The sequence below is a fragment of the Helianthus annuus genome, chromosome 16 (genome assembly GCF_002127325.2).
Source record: "Helianthus annuus cultivar XRQ/B chromosome 16, HanXRQr2.0-SUNRISE, whole genome shotgun sequence".
In the NCBI taxonomy this organism is placed as follows: domain Eukaryota; kingdom Viridiplantae; phylum Streptophyta; class Magnoliopsida; order Asterales; family Asteraceae; genus Helianthus; species Helianthus annuus.
This window is the reverse complement of record NC_035448.2, coordinates 111,673,326-111,695,165: the sequence shown is the minus strand read 5'-3', so window position 1 is coordinate 111,695,165 and position 21,840 is coordinate 111,673,326.

Below are 21,840 nucleotides of genomic sequence, written 5' to 3'. Positions count from 1 at the left end.
TCAAGTTGGGGATGATGTGACAACCCGGACTTTCGAGATTTGCATTACTCAACTCCTTGACCTCTAGCTCGTATAATTACGTCTCATGTTTCACTACATGTTATAATCATATCAGAATTTTATTTATTGGCATAACGTAAGTTAGTTTATGTTAAATGATGGTTCCATAAATCCTGTTGCACACCTCATCGAGTCGCACATAACTTAAGGGATCGTACACCCTACCTTTCTTGGTTGGGTGGTCTTCGGCCCAGCTTTCTTGAGCCCGAAGTGCAGCCCAAGCGGGCCCAGCTCGCACCTTTTGAAAAGCCTGGTTCGCATCAGTTGAGCCCAACCGCATACATAGAGTGGTGAACGGTTTATGATCTTAAAAAGGAATAAGATAACAAAACCCTAACACTCTTATCCTCTCCTCTTGGTATCGACGGCAGCCTTGCTCACCACCGGAGCCTTCCTCGTCCGATCTAGCCTACATTCTACGGTTCCTTGGTTAGTATGTTCTCTATTATGTTAAGTTGCATTCTTTGTTATTTGAATTATATGTTTAAGTGTGAATTATGTTGACTTGTATATGAGATCACGTAAATAACTTGATGGGCTAGATCATGAATAGTATGTGTAATCAAAGATGTTAGGTAATGAATGACATGAAACTAAACATAAGCATGATCGAAGGTCTAGGGCACAATACATGTTCAGGCTAGTACGGGTAGTAATGATGTCGAGATCTAGATTTGGTTATGTTTTAGATTTGGAATAATGTTTACGGATTGCTTATATGATCGACCTGTTAATGATTATATGAAACTGTTATATGATAAGAATTGTTGGTAATGAATAAATGGTGATTGATGATTAGTTGCCGATGAAAATTATGTTGTTTGATGCGAATCTAGAAGTGAATTAGATCCATACTCTTGATTGATATGCTGATAATGAAATATATTACTAATGATGATGAAGATGGACATGATGTAACTGTTGGTCGATGATTAGGGATCTAGAAAGTTTGAACTTATAACCAGTTTGATCTTGTAACTGTTTTGGAATAAATGGAAATTATGTTTACGGAAAATAAGGGAAACAATTGGCTAGGTCAGTCGCACAACACAAGTGCACTCGCACACCCACAGCCCAGTCGCACAATATATCTGGGCTGAACACCTTGATGGATCGCACACCAGTTGTTAGGCCCAATCGCACACTTGAGGCCTAATCGCACAACTGAACCTCACTCGCACACTCCAGTGGGCCGTATCCCAGCTATTGGGCCTGCTTTGTTCACGGGTCGCACAAGTTAACCAAATCGTACACTTTATGGGCACTTGCAACTGTTTGGGCTCTAATTGTTGACCAGTCGCACACCTCGTTATTGGGCCACACATTACAGTATTGGGCTGGGTAAAATAATGGGCCGCATAATGATATGTCACACCCCGATTTCCACGTGTCACCGGTGGGCCCGGTGTGGGGTACAGTGACGTAGTTGGCATCGTCATAGACAATCAACACAATATAATAATGCACAACGGAAGCAGAATAGATACATTTCAACTTTTAAATAAGGTGCAATAATAAATATCACAGTAGTTGAAACGGATCCACAGGCGGATCAAATAAAATAAGATAAAATTTGTTCAACAGATAATTGTCGTCCGAGCTTGCGAGACTATAGTGGACGCTCTTAGGAAACAGCCAGCCTATTTCGTATAGTACCTGCACTTAACCTTTTGGGAAAAATACGTCAGTTTACACTGGTAAATACAAATCGACTGACTCATTTTGAAAATGATTGAAAATTGATTTAAATGCACAAGGCATAAATATTTTTATTAACTTGGGATAATTATGCAATATAAACTTGTGAACGAATTACATGCACTCGTATCTTTGGTGGCCCGGGATCTACTGTCCGGGCTAAAGATTAAATGACACACCACATTAAAGAGTTATACACGCCGAGTGTACGCCTACACCCCGTGCTCTGGTCGTGGCCATCTCGTAAGATAATGCCAAGGATATCCGGGACACGGTCAATAACCCCCCAAAGCCTAAAGTAAGACAAGACTGTTTAAACGAGTCGCACAAGCTATTCAAGACTGTACACCCATAAGGCGCAGGACTTGTGCGCCCGATCAAGCGGTATTTTAAATACCGTACCCCAAGCCCGTATAGGGAAAATAAGTCAAAATGTATTTACCTGAGCAAGTATGTAACACAAACGGTAAGTGTGGTAGCTTTTACCGGGCCTCCTAATCTGGAACAAAGGTTTATAATAACCTATTAGATTTCTAACGGGTCTTTTATTTAAGCCTAAGCTTTGACCGGTTAGTTTTAAGGATGATACGGTACAAGCGCACGATTAAGCGAAAGACCGGATAGAATGTGATTTAGACCCGACAAGTTTAAATACTTGTATAATATGGGTATACTAAATACATTCTGGATTTTGAAACAAAAATGATAACGTTTGACCCGTTTCGGTCAATTTACGCAAACTAGTTACGTAAACCGATCCGAACGCAATAAGGGCGTTACGGGTAGCCAAAAGAGTCAAATGCAAGTTTCCTGAGATAATATGCTTTAAATATGATATAACATCAGTAAGTCATGTTCTATTATGCCCCGAATAGTTTTAAACTCAATTTATGCCTTAGAAGGGCATTTTGGTCATTTAAAAGATTATAAAAGAGTCAAATTAGAAATCTGAGTTTCGGGTCTGGTTTATACAGTAAATATACTTCATTTAACATATTATAACAGTAGGTTATGACCCCTATGCTAAACTTAACATTTAAAATCAAACTATGCACCGTAGGGGTATTTTAGTAATTTCACAAGGGCTAAAACTGCCAAAACTGGAAACCTGAGTTCATATACTTATACTTACTGTTATTATATGAAAATATGCTATTTACATCAGTAGGTATAAGTCTTATAGGTTTAAAACAAGTGTAACGCTTACTATGCGCTTAAAACGCTAAATATGCGATTTAGAGGCGTTTCCGGGTTTTCAAAATAAATCTGGGATCTTTATATTTCCAGAATACTTAAAATAATTTATTTAACATATAAAATCAGTAGGAAAAGGTTTCGGGTCAAAAGAATGCATAAAACTCATTTTATGGCTTAAACGGTCAAAACCGACATAAGCCGAAATAACTTAGCGTTCTAAGATCCGATCAGCCAAAAATTAAATAAAAATCATCTAAAATCCCAAAATATTATATAACATCAGTGGGTAAAAAGTTTCGTATCAAAACGTGGCCTGAAATGGGTTATACGCGAAAAGGGCCGTTTATGTAACTTAAGAACATAGTTTTACGCTAATGGCCATAACTCAAAATCTGGACCACCAACTGATCCGAAATTTTCGGTGCAAGTTTATATATTAGAAATAAAGATTTCTACTCTTTCACTTTTCCAAAAATCACGTTTTATATCAAAAAGGGCAAAATAGTCAACTTTTAAGCATAATCGGAAACATGCAAATGTATCGGCCAAGCATAGACTCAAGCAACAAAATTCCAGAAAGTTTTACCAAAATAAAATAGTCAAAAATACTCTCCAATACAGATCTCAAACATGCATGTACGAATGCGAATCGATAGTCTATGAAATAGTCGTTTTACAAGACTTTCGGTTCCGATTCGTATCTATACTAAAGATTGTCGAGTTGATCATGGTAAAACACATTCTTATATTCATTATAAAGCTATCTATGATGATCAAACAAATTGCATGTCATCTACATTACCATTTAAGCTATTTTTCACAAAAACCATTTCTGTTGACTTTTTAGAAACAAGTTTGACTCGACAATTAGCATGCATGTAGTGGGAATCAGAGAATACCCTTTTGAGGGTTTGTTTCCCACATAAATACCAACATATATGTGGTTTCAATTTGAGGAATGACTGAGTGAAACTCGTTTAATCAGAAAGTCAAAGTATATGAACAATCAGTTTGACTTTTACTAATAACCAAAGCAAGAACGAATTTGAGACTGAATTAGAAGCTTACAAAGGTCCTATTGATGCTTAGATAACACTAGGAATCGGCCTTGATGTTCAGATTTGCTCCAAAGATGCTTTGAGAGCTTTTGCAAGTCTTGGGTGTTCTTGTTCACAATTGTAAATGTCAAGGAAATGAACTTTTGATCAATTTAAAGCTGAATTCAAGTGTTGGGAGGAGGTTACTGTGGCACTAGGCATGCATGACATTTTATTGGAGCTTGAGGAGGTGCCATGAGCTGTTTACAACTTGAAATTCGGACTAAAAATACAATTTTCGCGAATTTATGTTACTGGCAGTCCCACGCGGCCCGCTTGGGTCAGTCCAGGCGGGTCGCCTGACCTCTGATCAGCCCAAACAATTTCCATTTTGGCAGCTTTGGTCCCTGAACTTGCACGCGATGTATCGGCTGCTTTTCTCGACTCGTAAACCCCCAAACTTGGTTTTTAAGAACCTTAGGACATTTACCAACATGGTAATGTCCTCGGATAACTTTGCGCTCAACCGAAAAGCCATGAAATTCAACGTTGACGCTTTTAGTCCCTCAAGTACGGTTTTGGCCATAACTTTCTCATACGTTGACGAAACTTCACGAAATTTTAACCACATATTCTAGTGAGTATATTTTAGCTTCTCAAAGCTTCGGGTCTGCCAAAAGTTCACTCAGAGGTATAAATTAAACATGTTGACACTTTTAGCCCCTATAGTTTGCAATTCCTCACTTTTGTGCAATTTCCGCGTCGTATGATCCATGAACCACCCGTTTAAGGTTATAAACATTATGTAGGGTTATCATAGAGTCTATTTATCCATTGTTGACACTTTGGACCCTTACGTTCCATAGTTTTCACTGTTTGTCACTTTTAGTCCCTCTAAAGTTTGTTTTCACATACCGGAACCTTATGACACGTGTCAAGACATTATTGGACGAAATTTTTCGAGGTGTTACATCCTCACCCCCTTAAAAGAAATCTCAACCTCGAGATTTACTGAAACAAATGAGGATATTTCTCTTGCATCGTGGATTCCACTTCCCACGTGTATTCGGGACCTCTACGGGCATCCCATTTGACCTTAACAATAGGCACGCGCTTCCTTCGAAGCTTCTTTACCTGTCGATCCTCAATCGACAAAGGTTTTTCCACAAATTTCAGACTCTCGTCTATGTGTATATCTGTATGCGGTATAACCAGTGAATCGTCAGCGAAACACTTCTTCAAATTACAGATGTGGAACACATTATGAATGGCGCTAAGTTCTTCAGGCAAGTTTAACTTGTAAGCGACTGACCCGACACGTTCGATAATCTCGAAAGGTCCTATATATCTCGGGCTTAGCTTGCCTTTCTTTCCAAATCGCATCACACCCTTCCAGGGCGATACTTTAAGCAATACTTTATCACCTACATCGAAGTGAAAATCCTTGCGCTTAGGGTCCGCATAACTTTTCTGCCTATCCCTGGCAGCTTTCAAACGATCGCGAATCTGAACGATCTTGTCTGTCGTCTCAAAGACGATATCTGGTCCAGACAACTGGACGTCCCCAACTTCTGCCCAACAAATGGGCGATCTACACTTTCTACCGTATAAGGCCTCGAAAGGCGCAGCCTTTATGCTGGAATGGTAGTTATTGTTGTAGGAGAATTCAATCAGTGGTAGGTTCTTATCCCAACTACCACCCAAATCGATCGCACATGCACGAAGCATGTCTTCCAAGGTTTGAATAGTACGCTCGCTCTGACCATCGGTCTGAGGATGATAAGCCGTACTAAAGTTCAAACGAGTGCCCAACGATTGTTGGAAGCTTTTCCAAAAATGCGACGTATATCTAGTATCTCTATCGGAGATAATAGATACGGGTATACCATGCAACGCTACAATCTTATCAACGTATAATTGAGCTAACATATCGGAGCTATACGTCTCCTTGATGGGTAGAAAATGAGCTGACTTAGTCAGTCTATCTACAATGACCCATATGGTATCATTTCCCTTTTTCGTCTTCGGCAACTTGGTGACGAAATCTATTGTCACCATTTCCCATTTCCATTTGGGAATTTCAGGTTGTTGAAGCAAACCTGACGGCTTCTGATGCTCGGCCTTGACTTGCGCACAAGTCAAGCATTTAGCTACATGCTCAGCTACTGACTTTTTCAAACCAATCCACCAGTAGTTTGCTTTCAAATCCTGGTACATCTTATCAGCTCCAGGATGAACGGAATATTTAGAGCTGTGGGCTTCCTGGAGGATAACATCCCGAAGTCCTCCATAGACTGGAACCCATATTCGTCCGATTAGTCGTAGCATTCCATCTTTGTCGTAGGATAACTGCTCCTCAGTTACTCCTAACTTCTCTGCAGGATAGTTAGCTTCCAACACAGCTTCCTTCTGTGCAGCTAACACCCTTTCATTCAAATTATTCCTTATCTCAATGCGCTTGGCATTGATTCTGATTGGTTTCACCCTTTCCTTTCTGCTTAAGGCGTCGGCAACCACATTTGCCTTGCCTGGATGGTATCTTATCTCGCAGTCATAATCGTTTAAGGTTTCCGTCCATCGCCTTTGACGCATGTTCAATTCCTTCTGATTGAACAGATGCTGAAGACTCTTGTGATCTGAATAAATTATACACTTGGTTCCGTACAAGTAATGTCTCCATAGCTTCAAAGCAAATACAACCGCACCCAATTCCAAATCGTGGGTGGTGTAGTTCTTCTCATGCACTTTGAGCTGTCGAGAAGCGTAGGCAATGACTTTGCCTCTTTGCATGAGTACACAGCCCATACCAGTGTGAGATGCATCGCAATACACTATGAAATCTTCTATGCCATCGGGCAGTGTCAACACCGGCACGTTGCTCAACTTCTTCTTCAGGATGTCGAAGGATTCCTGCTGCTTAGGGCCCCAATCGAACTTAATCTTCTTACGAGTCAACGAAGTTAGGGGCGCAGCAATTCTTGAAAAGCTCTCGATAAATCGCCTATAATATCCTGCCAATCCGAGGAAACTGCGAATTTCGGTAGGAGTCTTCGGCTCCTGCCAGTTCATGACTGCTTCTACTTTAGCGGGATCTACTTGGATACCACGCTCACTTACTACATGTCCAAGGAACTAGACTTCTCGAAGCCAAAATTCACACTTCGAAAATTTGGCATAAAGTTTCTCCTGATGCAGAAGTTTGAGAATACAACGAAGGTGTTTCTCATGGTCAGCTTGGCTCTTCGAGTAGATAAGGATGTCGTCAATAAAGACGATAACGAATTTATCTAGATAGGGCTTGCAGACACGATTCATGAGATCCATGAACGCGGCTGGTGCGTTAGTGAGCCCAAAAGGCATCACTAGGAACTCGTAATGTCCATAACGAGTCCTAAACGCTGTCTTGTGCACATCTTCGTCTTTGACCTTTAACTGATGATAACCTGACCTCAGGTCAATCTTGGAGAAATAGCTTGCTCCTTGCAACTGATCGAACAGATCGTCGATCCTGGGTAACGGATACCTGTTCTTGATAGTGACTTTATTAAGCTCACGATAATCGATGCACAGACGCATCGATCCATCCTTATTCTTAACGAACAAGATTGGCGCTCCCCATGGAGACGAGCTAGGTCTAATAAAACCTTTAGCTAACAAATCATCCAACTGCGTCCTCAACTCCTTCATCTCCGTTGGTGCCAATCTGTATGGTGCTCTTGCTACAGGCGCAGCGCCTGGAATGATGTCTATCCGAAACTCCACTTGCCTATCCGGTGGCAAACCGGGTAGTTCTTCAGGAAATACTTCAGGATATTCCGAGATAACAGGAATATCTTCAATCTTCGGCTTCGGCTCATTAATGGTAACTTGTGCCATATAAATGACACATCCTTTCTGCATGCATCTGGATGCCTTGAGCATGGACACTTGCTCCGGCAATCCATGATGGGTATCTCCTTGAATAGTAAGTGACTCGCCCGACGGAGTCTTAACTATTACCTGCTTTCTGTTGCACAGAATCTGGGCTTGGTTACTTGACAACCAATCCATGCCTATCACTATATCAAATCCAGCTAGCTTAAAGGGAAGCAAGGATAACGGGAAAGAATGATTCCTAATGGATATAACACATCCATCTAGAACAGTCGAGGCGGTTTCTATGGTTCCATCGGCTAGTTCCACCTCATATTTCACGCTTAAGGTTTTAACAGGAAGGTTCAACAATTTACAAAACTTATCATCTACAAACGACTTATCAGCTCCTGAATCAAACAAGACTCTAGCAAAAACATCATTTACAAGAAACGTACCTGTAATGACGTTGTCGTCAAGAACTGCCTCCTTGGCGTCCATTCTGAAGACTCTCGCATTAGTCTTCTTCCCTTCATCTGCCTTCCTCGCATTCTTTGGGCAATTTGGCCGGATATGCCCTTTCTCGTTGCAACCGAAACAAGTTGCATCCTTCATTTTCTTGCAATCCACAGCTTTATGATCTGTGGACTTGCAGATCCCACAACGTTTCTCGAAAGACTGGGACTTAGACTCCTGCCTGCATCTCCCAAAGTGATGCCTCCTACAAACCTTGCATTTGGGTTTCTCACCCGACTGACGATCTCCTTTCTTAGATCCCGACCCTTTTTGGTGGTCGTTGCTCCCTCTGTGTCGTTTTTCAGACCTTCGTGAGGTGTCATCCTCACGTTTCCTTTTGTTTTCTTCTGAGCTCTTAATAGCTCTCAATCTGACCACATCTTGAGTGAGGGAGAGGGATAGATCGGCTACTGATCTAAAGGTAGTAGGCCTTGAAGCCTTGACGCTTGCCTTTATCTCCGGTGCCAGACCCCCAATAAATCGAGCAATGCTACGCGGCTCCGGGGTCACTAGATAAGGCACTAAACGAGACAAGGTGTTGAACGTAGTGAGATATTCCTGACAATCGAGGTTTTTCATAACCAGGGATACGAAATCCGATTCTATTCTTTCGACCTCATGCTGCGGGCAGAAATTCTCCTTGATCAGTGCTACAAACTGATCCCATGACAATCCGTACAGAGCGGTCTTTCCAGTAGCTTGTAGAAGCGACTTCCACCATGCTAACGCGTCTCCCTTGAACGACTGGGACGCGTACTTCACAACATCCCTATCAGCACACCCGCTGATATCAACCACAGTATCCATCTCATCAATCCACGTCATACAATCGACGGCTCCCTTTTCCCCAGTGAAATCTCTGGGCTTGCAAGATACGAAATACTTGTACGTACAGGACCTGCTGTGCGTATCATGCTTCATCTTAACTTCTTGCTTTGGGATGCTGCTGTGGTTGGAGGAGTGATTATCATCCTCATCCTTCTTCGGCTCACTCTTTTTAGAAGGTGGCTTACTATGAGCCTCAGAATGAGTCTTGGGCTTTACGTGCGATACTGTTCGGGTCCTACTCCGAGTACCGCTAGATTCCCTGAATTGCCTATCCATAGCTTTGGCAACAGCGTTATCTATTAGTGCTTGCAATTCTTCACCAGTGACGTGAATCCTGGTATTATCTGGGTGTTCTCCAGAATGACTGTTGGTTTCCTCCGATTTAGCCATTGTAGCTTTAAGCTACATAAAAGGACAAGGTCTTATTTAGAAACCTAACAGTATTATCGTTCTAGACGATTTATTAACCATGATATTAAGAATCATAATAGTTAATTTATTTAATTTCATTCAAGGCTTTTATTAGCAACTATATTATGGAATGAAATATATATATTGGCACAATAGGCCTAGTCACTTCGGACAACTTACTAAATCATAAATTTAGATTTTTATAGGATTAGCATTGTATAATTAAACAAATAATCCTTTACTAGACAGAGAGTCATAAACCACAACTGCCACTATATGACATAGTCATAACCCGTAGGTATCAAGTCATAAACAGACTTGTGTACAGATATAATCTGTAGATAATTTATTAAAAAGTGGCTTGTGTGATTCTACAGATCACGCTTGGCCAGGAATGTTAACATGTTTTCAGATGTTAACAGAGATTTGAATCTTTTCAACCAGGTTTTACCATATTGGCTAGGCCTGTAAATAAGGCATTCAAGCTAGGTTCTACCTTACTAAGATTCTTATTAAATTGGCAAATCAAATAAAAATTGATATTTTCCATTTATTTTAATATTATATTCATGCACATAGGTAAAATGAGAAATTCAAATTAATCATTTCAAATTTTGAATAAAGTACTAGTACATCTTTGCCCTAAACGGGACTTTAATTCAAATAACATGAATAACATGCCCGCGCAGGGGTTAAACAAATAACAACAACAACTAAGCAAAACAAACCCACGCAGGGGTTAACAGAACAACATACCCACACAGGGGTAGAATAAGGGAAATATACCCACGCAGGGGTAGAGTACAGGAAAAGATGTCCACGCAGGGACATGAGTAAATCAGATAACAATCAAAGGATTCAATGATCCTTCTTACTCTTACCCTTGAGTAAGTCAAACACCTTCTTGAACATGCCACTGTTGCGTCGGCGATCAGCTCGCATCTCGTGTTGCAACTCACGTCGCATGCTGTTAATCCCATGCAGGATTTCCTGAACCTGCGGCGGCGACATCATAGGTGCCGGCGGTGGTGGCTGGTACTGCTGTGGTTGCGATGGCTGTGGCTGCTGATATCCCGGTGGGTAACCAAAAGTAGACTGCCCAGCAGCCCAAGTGTCTCCAAATGGACCACTAGGTGGAAGCGAGCCGTAGTTTGCAGCTTGCCAATAAGGGTCTCCTGTGTAATCGTAACCCTGAGGGAAAACCTGCTCGAACGGGTTAAACTGGGCCGCGCTAGCATAAGCCGGAATCGGCTCTCCATAGTTCTGCGGCGGCAGAGGCGGGATCGGTACTGAAGTGACCTCCGATACGGGATGCGGAGACTCCCCCGTCTCGGACTCCTCGTGAAGAGGTGAGTAGCGGCTGCTACCAATGTGCGGAGGGGTACAATGCGAATCCCTCCTCGCGTAGACATACGCGCATTCCTCCTTGGCCTCTGAGGCGGAGGAGGCAAAACTGGTGGTGGCGGTGGCGACGGAGTGATCACGTCGCGCCAGAGGGCCTCAGATAGGTCCTGCTGCAAGGGCGGCTGCTGAAGCTGCTGCTGCTGAGAGTGGTGCTGCGAGTGCACCGGCGAACCATGGCGAGACTGGAGCATCGGAGAGTTGTGGTGGCTGGGGGTGTAATACCACTCGTGCTGCCGAAATCTCTCCTCATAGCTATCCACACCATTGTAGGGTGATCCCCTAAATGGTGACCCATCCGATATCTCAATGGGATGGTTAGGCGTGCCGGACGGTGGCAGTGAAGGGTCAGTGTCCTCGTCAACCTCCATCTCGTTACCACCAGAGAAGTGGTCTTCCGGTCCTAGTGGGTTATGACCCACTGGCTCATCCAAGAAAGCGTCAGGGTTGTATAGGCCCTGATAAGCTGGTGCTGGGTAGTGGTGAGGTGACTGATGAAGAGGTATACAAGATCCATGGGAACCATGGGGCCCATTTTCCGAGTGGGGCCCAAATGATTGGGGTAGTGATGGCGAAGTGCTCGCAGATACCGAGTGCCTGGCTGGCTCGGCGAATGATCTCCAAAGATCGTTGGCTGCGGTGTTGTGCGAAGCTGATAGGGCTCGCCTGTGTGAGGGTCCTGCCTCATGGTCATGCGATGTGGCGAATCCTCCTCGTCCTCGCATACGTGGCGGCATGATGAACCTGTCAAAAATTAAACAAGTTGCACAACAAAATATATAAGACAAAGCTAATAATAAAAATAAAGATAAAAAATAAACGAAATGTCGAACATTTCCTAAGTTCTTTGTCTAGACTCGAAAATCGACGATTGTGCAATTGTGTAACTGAGATTAAACATAAAGGACTAGTGTTTAATTCACTCAGCGTTGGCTCTGATACCAACCTGTCACACCCCGATTTCCACGTGTCACCGGTGGGCCCGGTGTGGGGTACAGTGACGTAGTTGGCATCGTCATAGACAATCAACACAATATAATAATGCACAGCGGAAGCAGAATAGATACATTTCAACTTTTAAATAAGGTGCAATAATAAATATCACAGTAGTTGAAACGGATCCACAGGCGGATCAAATAAAATAAGATAAAATTTGTTCAACAGATAATTGTCGTCCGAGCTTGCGAGACTATAGTGGACGCTCTTAGGAAACAGCCAGCCTATTTCGTATAGTACCTGCACTTAACCTTTTGGGAAAAATACGTCAGTTTACACTGGTAAATAGAAATCGACTGACTCATTTTGAAAATGATTGAAAATTGATTTAAATGCACAAGGCATAAATATTTTTATTAACTTGGGATAATTATGCAATATAAACTTGTGAACGAATTACATGCACTCGTATCTTTGGTGGCCCGGGATCTACTGTCCGGGCTAAAGATTAAATGACACACCACATTAAAGAGTTATACACGCCGAGTGTACGCCTACACCCCGTGCTCTGGTCGTGGCCATCTCGTAAGATAATACCAAGGATATCCGGGACACGGTCAATAACCCCCCAAAGCCTAAAGTAAGACAAGACTGTTTAAACGAGTCGCACAAGCTATTCAAGACTGTACACCCATAAGGCGCAGGACTTGTGCGCCCGATCAAGCGGTATTTTAAATACCGTACCCCAAGCCCGTATAGGGAAAATAAGTCAAAATGTATTTACCTGAGCAAGTATGTAACACAAACGGTAAGTGTGGTAGCTTTTACCGGGCCTCCTAATCTGGAACAAAGGTTTATAATAACCTATTAGATTTCTAACGGGTCTTTTATTTAAGCCTAAGCTTTGACCGGTTAATTTTAAGGATGATACGGTACAAGCGCACGATTAAGCGAAAGACCGGATAGAATGTGATTTAGACCCGACAAGTTTAAATACTTGTATAATATGGGTATACTAAATACATTCTGGATTTTGAAACAAAAATGATAACGTTTGACCCGTTTCGGTCAATTTACGCAAACTAGTTACGTAAACCGATCCGAACGCAATAAGGGCGTTACGGGTAGCCAAAAGAGTCAAATGCAAGTTTCCTGAGATAATATGCTTTAAATATGATATAACATCAGTAAGTCATGTTCTATTATGCCCCGAATAGTTTTAAACTCAATTTATGCCTTAGAAGGGCATTTTGGTCATTTAAAAGATTATAAAAGAGTCAAATTAGAAATCTGAGTTTCGGGTCTGGTTTATACAGTAAATATACTTCATTTAACATATTATAACAGTAGGTTATGACCCCTATGCTAAACTTAACATTTAAAATCAAACTATGCACCGTAGGGGTATTTTAGTAATTTCACAAGGGCTAAAACTGCCAAAACTGGAAACCTGAGTTCATATACTTATACTTACTGTTATTATATGAAAATATGCTATTTACATCAGTAGGTATAAGTCTTATAGGTTTAAAACAAGTGTAACGCTTACTATGCGCTTAAAACGCTAAATATGCGATTTAGAGGCGTTTCCGGGTTTTCAAAATAAATCTGGGATCTTTATATTTCCAGAATACTTAAAATAATTTATTTAACATATAAAATCAGTAGGAAAAGGTTTCGGGTCAAAAGAATGCATAAAACTCATTTTATGGCTTAAACGGTCAAAACCGACATAAGCCGAAATAACTTAGCGTTCTAAGATCCGATCAGCCAAAAATTAAATAAAAATCATCTAAAATCCCAAAATATTATATAACATCAGTGGGTAAAAAGTTTCGTATCAAAACGTGGCCTGAAATGGGTTATACGCGAAAAGGGCCGTTTATGTAACTTAAGAACATAGTTTTACGCTAATGGCCATAACTCAAAATCTGGACCACCAACTGATCCGAAATTTTCGGTGCAAGTTTATATATTAGAAATAAAGATTTCTACTCTTTCACTTTTCCAAAAATCACGTTTTATATCAAAAAGGGCAAAATAGTCAACTTTTAAGCATAATCGGAAACATGCAAATGTATCGGCCAAGCATAGACTCAAGCAACAAAATTCCAGAAAGTTTTACCAAAATAAAATAGTCAAAAATACTCTCCAATACAGATCTCAAACATGCATGTACGAATGCGAATCGATAGTCTATGAAATAGTCGTTTTACAAGACTTTCGGTTCCGATTCGTATCTATACTAAAGATTGTCGAGTTGATCATGGTAAAACACATTCTTATATTCATTATAAAGCTATCTATGATGATCAAACAGATTGCATGTCATCTACATTACCATTTAAGCTATTTTTCACAAAAACCATTTCTGTTGACTTTTTAGAAACAAGTTTGACTCGACAATTAGCATGCATGTAATGGGAATCAGAGAATACCCTTTTGAGGGTTTGTTTCCCACATAAATACCAACATATATGTGGTTTCAATTTGAGGAATGACTGAGTGAAACTCGTTTAATCAGAAAGTCAAAGTATATGAACAATCAGTTTGACTTTTACTAATAACCAAAGCAAGAACGAATTTGAGACTGAATTAGAAGCTTACAAAGGTCCTATTGATGCTTAGATAACACTAGGAATCGGCCTTGATGTTCAGATTTGCTCCAGAGATGCTTTGAGAGCTTTTGCAAGTCTTGGGTGTTCTTGTTCACAATTGTAAATGTCAAGGAAATGAACTTTTGATCAATTTAAAGCTGAATTCAAGTGTTGGGAGGAGGTTACTGTGGCACTAGGCATGCATGACATTTTATTGGAGCTTGAGGAGGTGCCATGAGCTGTTTACAACTTGAAATTCGGACTAAAATTACAATTTTCGCGAATTTATGTTACTGGCAGTCCCACGCGGCCCGCTTGGGTCAGTCCAGGCGGGTCGCCTGACCTCTGATCAGCCCAAACAATTTCCATTTTGGCAGCTTTGGTCCCTGAACTTGCACGCGATGTATCGGCTGCTTTTCTCGACTCGTAAACCCCCAAACTTGGTTTTTAAGAACCTTAGGACATTTACCAACATGGTAATGTCCTCGGATAACTTTGCGCTCAACCGAAAAGCCATGAAATTCAACGTTGACGCTTTTAGTCCCTCAAGTACGGTTTTGGCCATAACTTTCTCATACGTTGACGAAACTTCACGAAATTTTAACCACATATTCTAGTGAGTATATTTTAGCTTCTCAAAGCTTCGGGTCTGCCAAAAGTTCACTCAGAGGTATAAATTAAACATGTTGACACTTTTGGCCCCTATAGTTTGCAATTCCTCACTTTTGTGCAATTTCCGCGTCGTATGATCCATGAACCACCCGTTTAAGGTTATAAACATTATGTAGGGTTATCATAGAGTCTATTTATCCATTGTTGACACTTTGGACCCTTACGTTCCATAGTTTTCACTGTTTGTCACTTTTAGTCCCTCTAAAGTTTGTTTTCACATACCGGAACCTTATGACACGTGTCAAGACATTATTGGACGAAATTTTTCGAGGTGTTACATGATATGATAATCTAGACGCACACTTATACTGTAGTCGCACACCCTTCAGTATATCGCACACTTGGATGTACACATTGTATATAGGTCACATAATAATGGGCCGCATACTTTTATGATGGGTAATAATGGACGGTTTAGTGATTATTGAAATAAGGATTTGTAGTGTGAACTTGTACGAGAGCCAAATACCTGCTATGTGATTTTGTAATGGTAATTGGTTGTTATGACGCATGATAAACTGTTATGACTCGTATGATAGGTGTGTCTCATGTACGTTACTTGTGTAATGTGATTGTGGAATATGTGATTCATATGCATATAAACTGATTGTCTTTGGTAACCACGGTAGGGTTTGGTTGCCCAACTTGGAACGGGTAATGTAACGTAATATACCGAGCAATCTAAGGTGAGTTCACTGTTCTTTTTCAAGCATGTGTCCCGAGGAGGGACATCTGGTAAATATTCCGGGGAGGAATATTGGGTAAATGGGTTTAACTAGAATGTTAAACTGGGATGTAGGATAATACACTCACCTTCTATCACTTAAGTCCCATCTACTACCGAATTAGTTGCCAGGGAGGCAACATGGTATTTAGTTGATAGCGTTATTAGGTTTGGCATTCTCACACCGTAGGGAGGACGGGCGTGAACTAATTACCTTAACCACTCGACCAATGTCTGATAGAGCATTGGGGAAGGGCAAACAAACTGGAGCCATCTTGCGGTATCGAGTTGTTATCAACATTGTTTTTGGATTTGCTTTTGAACTGAACTAAACATTTGGAAACTAAACATGTAACACGATTTTCGGTAAACAAAACTGTGAACTCGCCAGCGTTATGCTGATACACTTTTTCTGCATGCTTGCAGGCCTATAGGTATATCATTGGAACTTGCCGTCTGGGATGCTGGAGTGGTCATGGGCCGAGATACATGAAATCACGGGACAAGTCTAATGGCTTTCATACATTTGGATTATGAATAACATAACGTTTTATGCTTACGCTGAATATGTTGAGTATAATAAACATTTTGTAACACTTTATTTTAATAAATGAAAGTTTTTATTTAAAATATTACTGTGAGTTCAATGTGATTGGTACTAGATCCTGGTACGTCACACGCCTCGCGGGGGTTTCCGCATATGGTATTTTGGGGGTGTGACATTGAGCACCTCCGACTTATAAAGGCCGACTTGTAGTAACTCTCCAAGGTAAGGTGCCAAGTACCGAGTAGTCGCCGAATACTCGTCCTTGGAATCCGATTTTTACAAAACTGATTTTCATAAATGACATTTTTAGCTCACTGTTTTCAACTTTGCAATTTTGGCAATTTTACTCCCTTGAGATTTAGATGTTTTTTTTACCGGATTTAACCTTCATCTTTGGTCAAACTAACCATCCATGATTACAACCTCAAATAAACTTCCATTATTAAACTTATATGCCAAAAAATTATGGGGTGTTACAACACCATTCATAATCGCATGAAAGTTCAATTAAAAAAAATCATCTTATCAAAAGTTTCAGAATTTGGTGTATGCATACTCTGACTAACCTATGCCTATGCCAAACAGAAATTGGCTTTTAGGTGTATGGTTAGCCCATGGCAATACACAACTAATCACTAGCATATGGTCCGCTTATCACCAACGCCCTTGGGCGTATGCCTTTGCAAACTATTTTGTCTTATCAAGTGCATTTTTTCACTCTTTAACTCTTTAACTCACACTCATAATTGCTAATTGACTTTCGAGTTATCTAATGTGTTTGTTGAGGATAAAAGCCTTCCAAGCAACCAAAGTAAGGTTCATATAACTCATAACTCATAAAACATAAATCTATACTCATTTCAGATCCAAATGATATGCATTGATCTCAATACTGTAAGTCTAAATTACTTCTCCTTGTAGGTAAGACCCATGTGCTCGAGTAAACATTCAAACCTTATTATATAATGGTTGTTCCTTGACATCAATCGGAAGGTTTCACCACCATTACAAAAAATGTATGAATAGTCCACATGTATGACGACGCCACATTTGATACCAGAATAACATACATTATCCTTTTGGTTGGACTATTTATACACTTTAATCCCTATGAAGTAATATGAACTCACTTGTCTTGTGTCCATGGAGATTCATACTCATACTTTGGAAGTTTGTTTCCACACCTTTTTGATTTTCTAATATTCATCTTGTTCATTATTGTACTTTTTAGGTACAATGCAAAATTTACCAACATGTGATCAATTTTACTACTTTAATCATCAAACATATCTATATCTATATAACCTATATCTATATAAAGTAAAATGCACGAATGGTCCCTGTGGTTTTGTAAAATAACACCTATAGTCCCTAACTTTATTTCTTTTCATTCATGACCATCCGAATCATACAATGAGGTTAATCCTCCATGCTTGACTTATATGACAATCTATGAAACTCATGATAGACTTAGCTTAGGATTATTACTATAACTATATAAATATATGTATATATATGAACATGGTCGAATTTATGATGATAATCGGTTTATGATTATTTGTCATGAACTTAGGCTAACTTATCTATAATTCTAAGTCCCTCGTTGTTGATTCTAATGGGCAAACTAGGACCTATGAAATCACATACAATTTAGTGTCAAAACGAGTACTTAGACTAGATATACTTTTATGCATACAAACTTTTGTACTTGAATACTAAATCCCGAATATAACTACTCCATAAACGCCGTATGACCTTACCTTCGATTCCCCATTTTCAAACAACTCGTCACTCATGGATAATCGGAAAGCTTTTGCAAAATTGTGAGTATACATGACCCTTTTTGTAACACCCCGTGTTACGAAAGTCAAAGTCAAAGTCAAGAATGAATTCAAAGGAAGAAAAGATTGCTAATTGCGATCTGTCACTCCTTGCTTAATTATTGATTTGACTTCTTTGACTTGTAATCGAATCTTTTATTTTAATCGCTTTAGTTGTATTATGTGGAGTACTTGTTAATAATCGAGATTTAATCGATGTTTATCGCATGTTTTATCGCTTTATCACTTATCGCATCGCAATCGCATTCGCGCCTTGATGGATAGATTCTGAATATTGTTTTACGTGTGTGTGTTACTTAGGTGTTACTTGTGCATGTTTACTTTATGTTTGTGGTGATTAATCGAAACGCAATCGCAACTCTATCGCAACGCAAGTTAATCGCAAACGCTAAACGCAAGTTATTTATAGTGATTGTATGTTAGATATAGTATTTGTGTGTTTATCAATCTATCGCACCGCATAATCGAAACTCGTTCAAATGCACAACACGCGAAACGGAATGCCGAAACTCAACTCACCAAACCACCTCGATCGAGTGGCCAACCGATCGAGTGGCCAACCGATCGGATGACCATCCGATCGAAGTGCTGTTCGACACCTTTGCCCTTTCCCTTTTTAGCAACCTAAAAATACCCCTCCTGTCACATCACTTGATGTGACAACTCTCTCACTCGACCAGCCGCACTCAAGACCTTCTTTCTCTCGATTTCTCGCGATTCTTATAAGTTTCCAACCTAAATCTTGTACTTCTCTGATCTACACACACTTCTTCATCATTTTCTCTTTTGAATCTCAACTTTTAACTGTGAAATCAATGGATTTGAGGTGTTCTAGGGTGATGTCATCATGGAGCTCTTATGAACTTCAAGTCTTGACATCATTCCACCAAGAACAACTCAGATCTGAAGGATTTCCACAAGATTAAACAATGTTTTCGCATAGATCTACAGATATTCACGGTTAAAAGGATTGAAAGATGGTTTTCTAACTTTCTTTCAACTCTTTTACACTCAATGCACTCAAAACCGATAGAATCGGAGCTTGTACAGACCTTCTACTCTTTCTTAGTGATGTGTTGGTTCAAGATCTGGTTTCTATCGAAGAGACAACCGATTTCGGGTTAAACATGAACAACCATCAAGGAATAGTCGACTGATCAGATTAGGGTGATTCCTGTTCGATCGAATGACTTGGGACTTGACGAGGTTCCGTTGTTTAGCACGTTGTCATACCGTCTCGAGCAAACTGCAAAACTTTCAAAAATAATCAGGTTTAAGACGATCAGGTTCGTTGGGACGTATTGCCGCCCGATCGGATAGCCATCCGATTGAACGACTATCCGATCGGCTTGCACTTGGTTCCATACTTAAACTTTTTACAAACTTTCAAAGTTCTGAAGGTCGAACGGATTGCCGCTCGATCGGATAGCCATCCGATCGAACAACCATCCGATCATTTGACTCTTGGAACTTCGACACTTAATCATTTTCGCAATTTTGAAAGATCATCAGTAGCTAACGGATTGCCAATCGATCGGATTGCTATCCGATCGAGTGACAATCCTACTGTGAACTTGTTCTCACTTAGTGTCCTGCCAATCAGATTGCTATCCGATCGAACGACCGTTCGATCGATCGACGTGAAGGGTAGAGATACTTCTCTGTTTTCAAAATGCTACAACGAAAACTTCAAAGCCATCATACACAAACACATCCTTATCAAACGAATGTCAATCCAATCGAATAGCCATCCGATCGGATGACCATCCGAATGGATTGACATCCGATCGAATGGTCAACTGATCGGATTGCCATCCGATCGGGTTGTCACTCGACACTTAGTCACTTTTCACCGTCTAACGCGCCACTCACCGTTTATGCTATCGTTAACTGTTCAGGCTAATCTCTCAGCGCTCCCTTCAATCCAAGATAATGTTTACTTGTTAAACGCTATCTGTGAGTATACTCGAACCCTTTTTGCTTTACGCACTTTTGGGTGTTACATATGTTACTTATTCTAAATCACAATCGACACACAACGCAAACACTATTTATACGCTGGCCGTTATTGCATGCTACGTGTTATTCGACGAATGCTTGTATGTTATGTTAACACAGTGATTGTTGCCTACACCTTAGCAACGATAGTACTATAGTTTGGACTCAGCACCTGTAGTGGACAGGGGTTGTTAATGTCACACCCTGACTTTTTGCGGAAGCGTGATTATGTGTGACTTTCTTAATATCATTGCATTCAATCATAACAACCACTATATGATAAAACTAACGATGGTCATCCATTAAATAAATTTTATAAACATAACAACAACATTGTTTTAAAACATAGAAGTCAAATTCAAGTACTAAACATGCAACTTGTTTAAGAGTTCACAAAGACTCGACAAAAGACATTAGATAACACCAGGATTTGGAAGACGTGTCTCGTCCAGGATAAGACACACTGACCAAACCCTAAGATCATGGATGACATCTTTGATTTTTAAACCACACTTGGAACTTCCGAACGCCTGCCAGATCCACATCTAATTCCCTGAAATACATGTAGTTTGAAAACATCAACAAAATTTGAGCGAGTTCATGTGTTTGTTTGTGTGTACGAATAACCTTTGTAATTATTGAAAGTATGTATGTATGTTTGTAAACTCCTGGTATGAAAGCAACAAGGAAAAACATGTGACAACCCGAACTTTCAAGGTCAGTGTCTCTTAGTCATGCAATCCTGTTTCTTGTTATTCTCGTTCATATTCTTTGCTATGATAAAAATTAGTAACCACTTGCGACTAGAATGTAATTGCTAAATGTATGACGTGATTGGATATGTTTTCTTGTGTGTAACTGCTTAACTACAAGAAACCGTTAAAACATTTCTACGTGTCGAATAACTAACCTAAGGAGCGAACATTGTTAGCACTTTTGGGCTGCCAGCAGTTGGGCCACATTAGTGACCCTTGTGATATATTTCACCTCGGCCCGAAGTGAATGAACCGAACCCATTCTATTCCGAGTGGGCTTTGATCGAAGTTGGGCCCAGTTGTGATCTAACTGATTATGTAAGGGGTCGGCCCACTTGTTAGGAACTTTGGCCTTAGAGTTCATGTGTACATGACTTTCCCTATACTCTCATTATTCATGACATAACAGACCAAACCCTAAACCTCTCTAATTGAGCGACGGCAGTGGATCCCATCCTTGCATCATCTTCTTTAGTCAACAGCAACACATCTTTCTTGTGTAATATTCGGTATGTATACATATTAATGTGATGAATTATATGTTTAATTACTGAATTGTGTTAATATGCCTTCTATGAAACAAAGAAATAGGTTGTTAAACTTGTTAGTCTTGATGAAAGGCGATGATTAGAGTTTGTGGATAATTGTTCCAACCTTGATAATCTTGGGTGAATGTATTTCTGTTTGTGTTGTCATTAAATATATTTCTGTTTGTGTGTATGCATTAAAATGTTCACGTGGCTGCTTATTTCTCTTTTGACTTTAGAGTA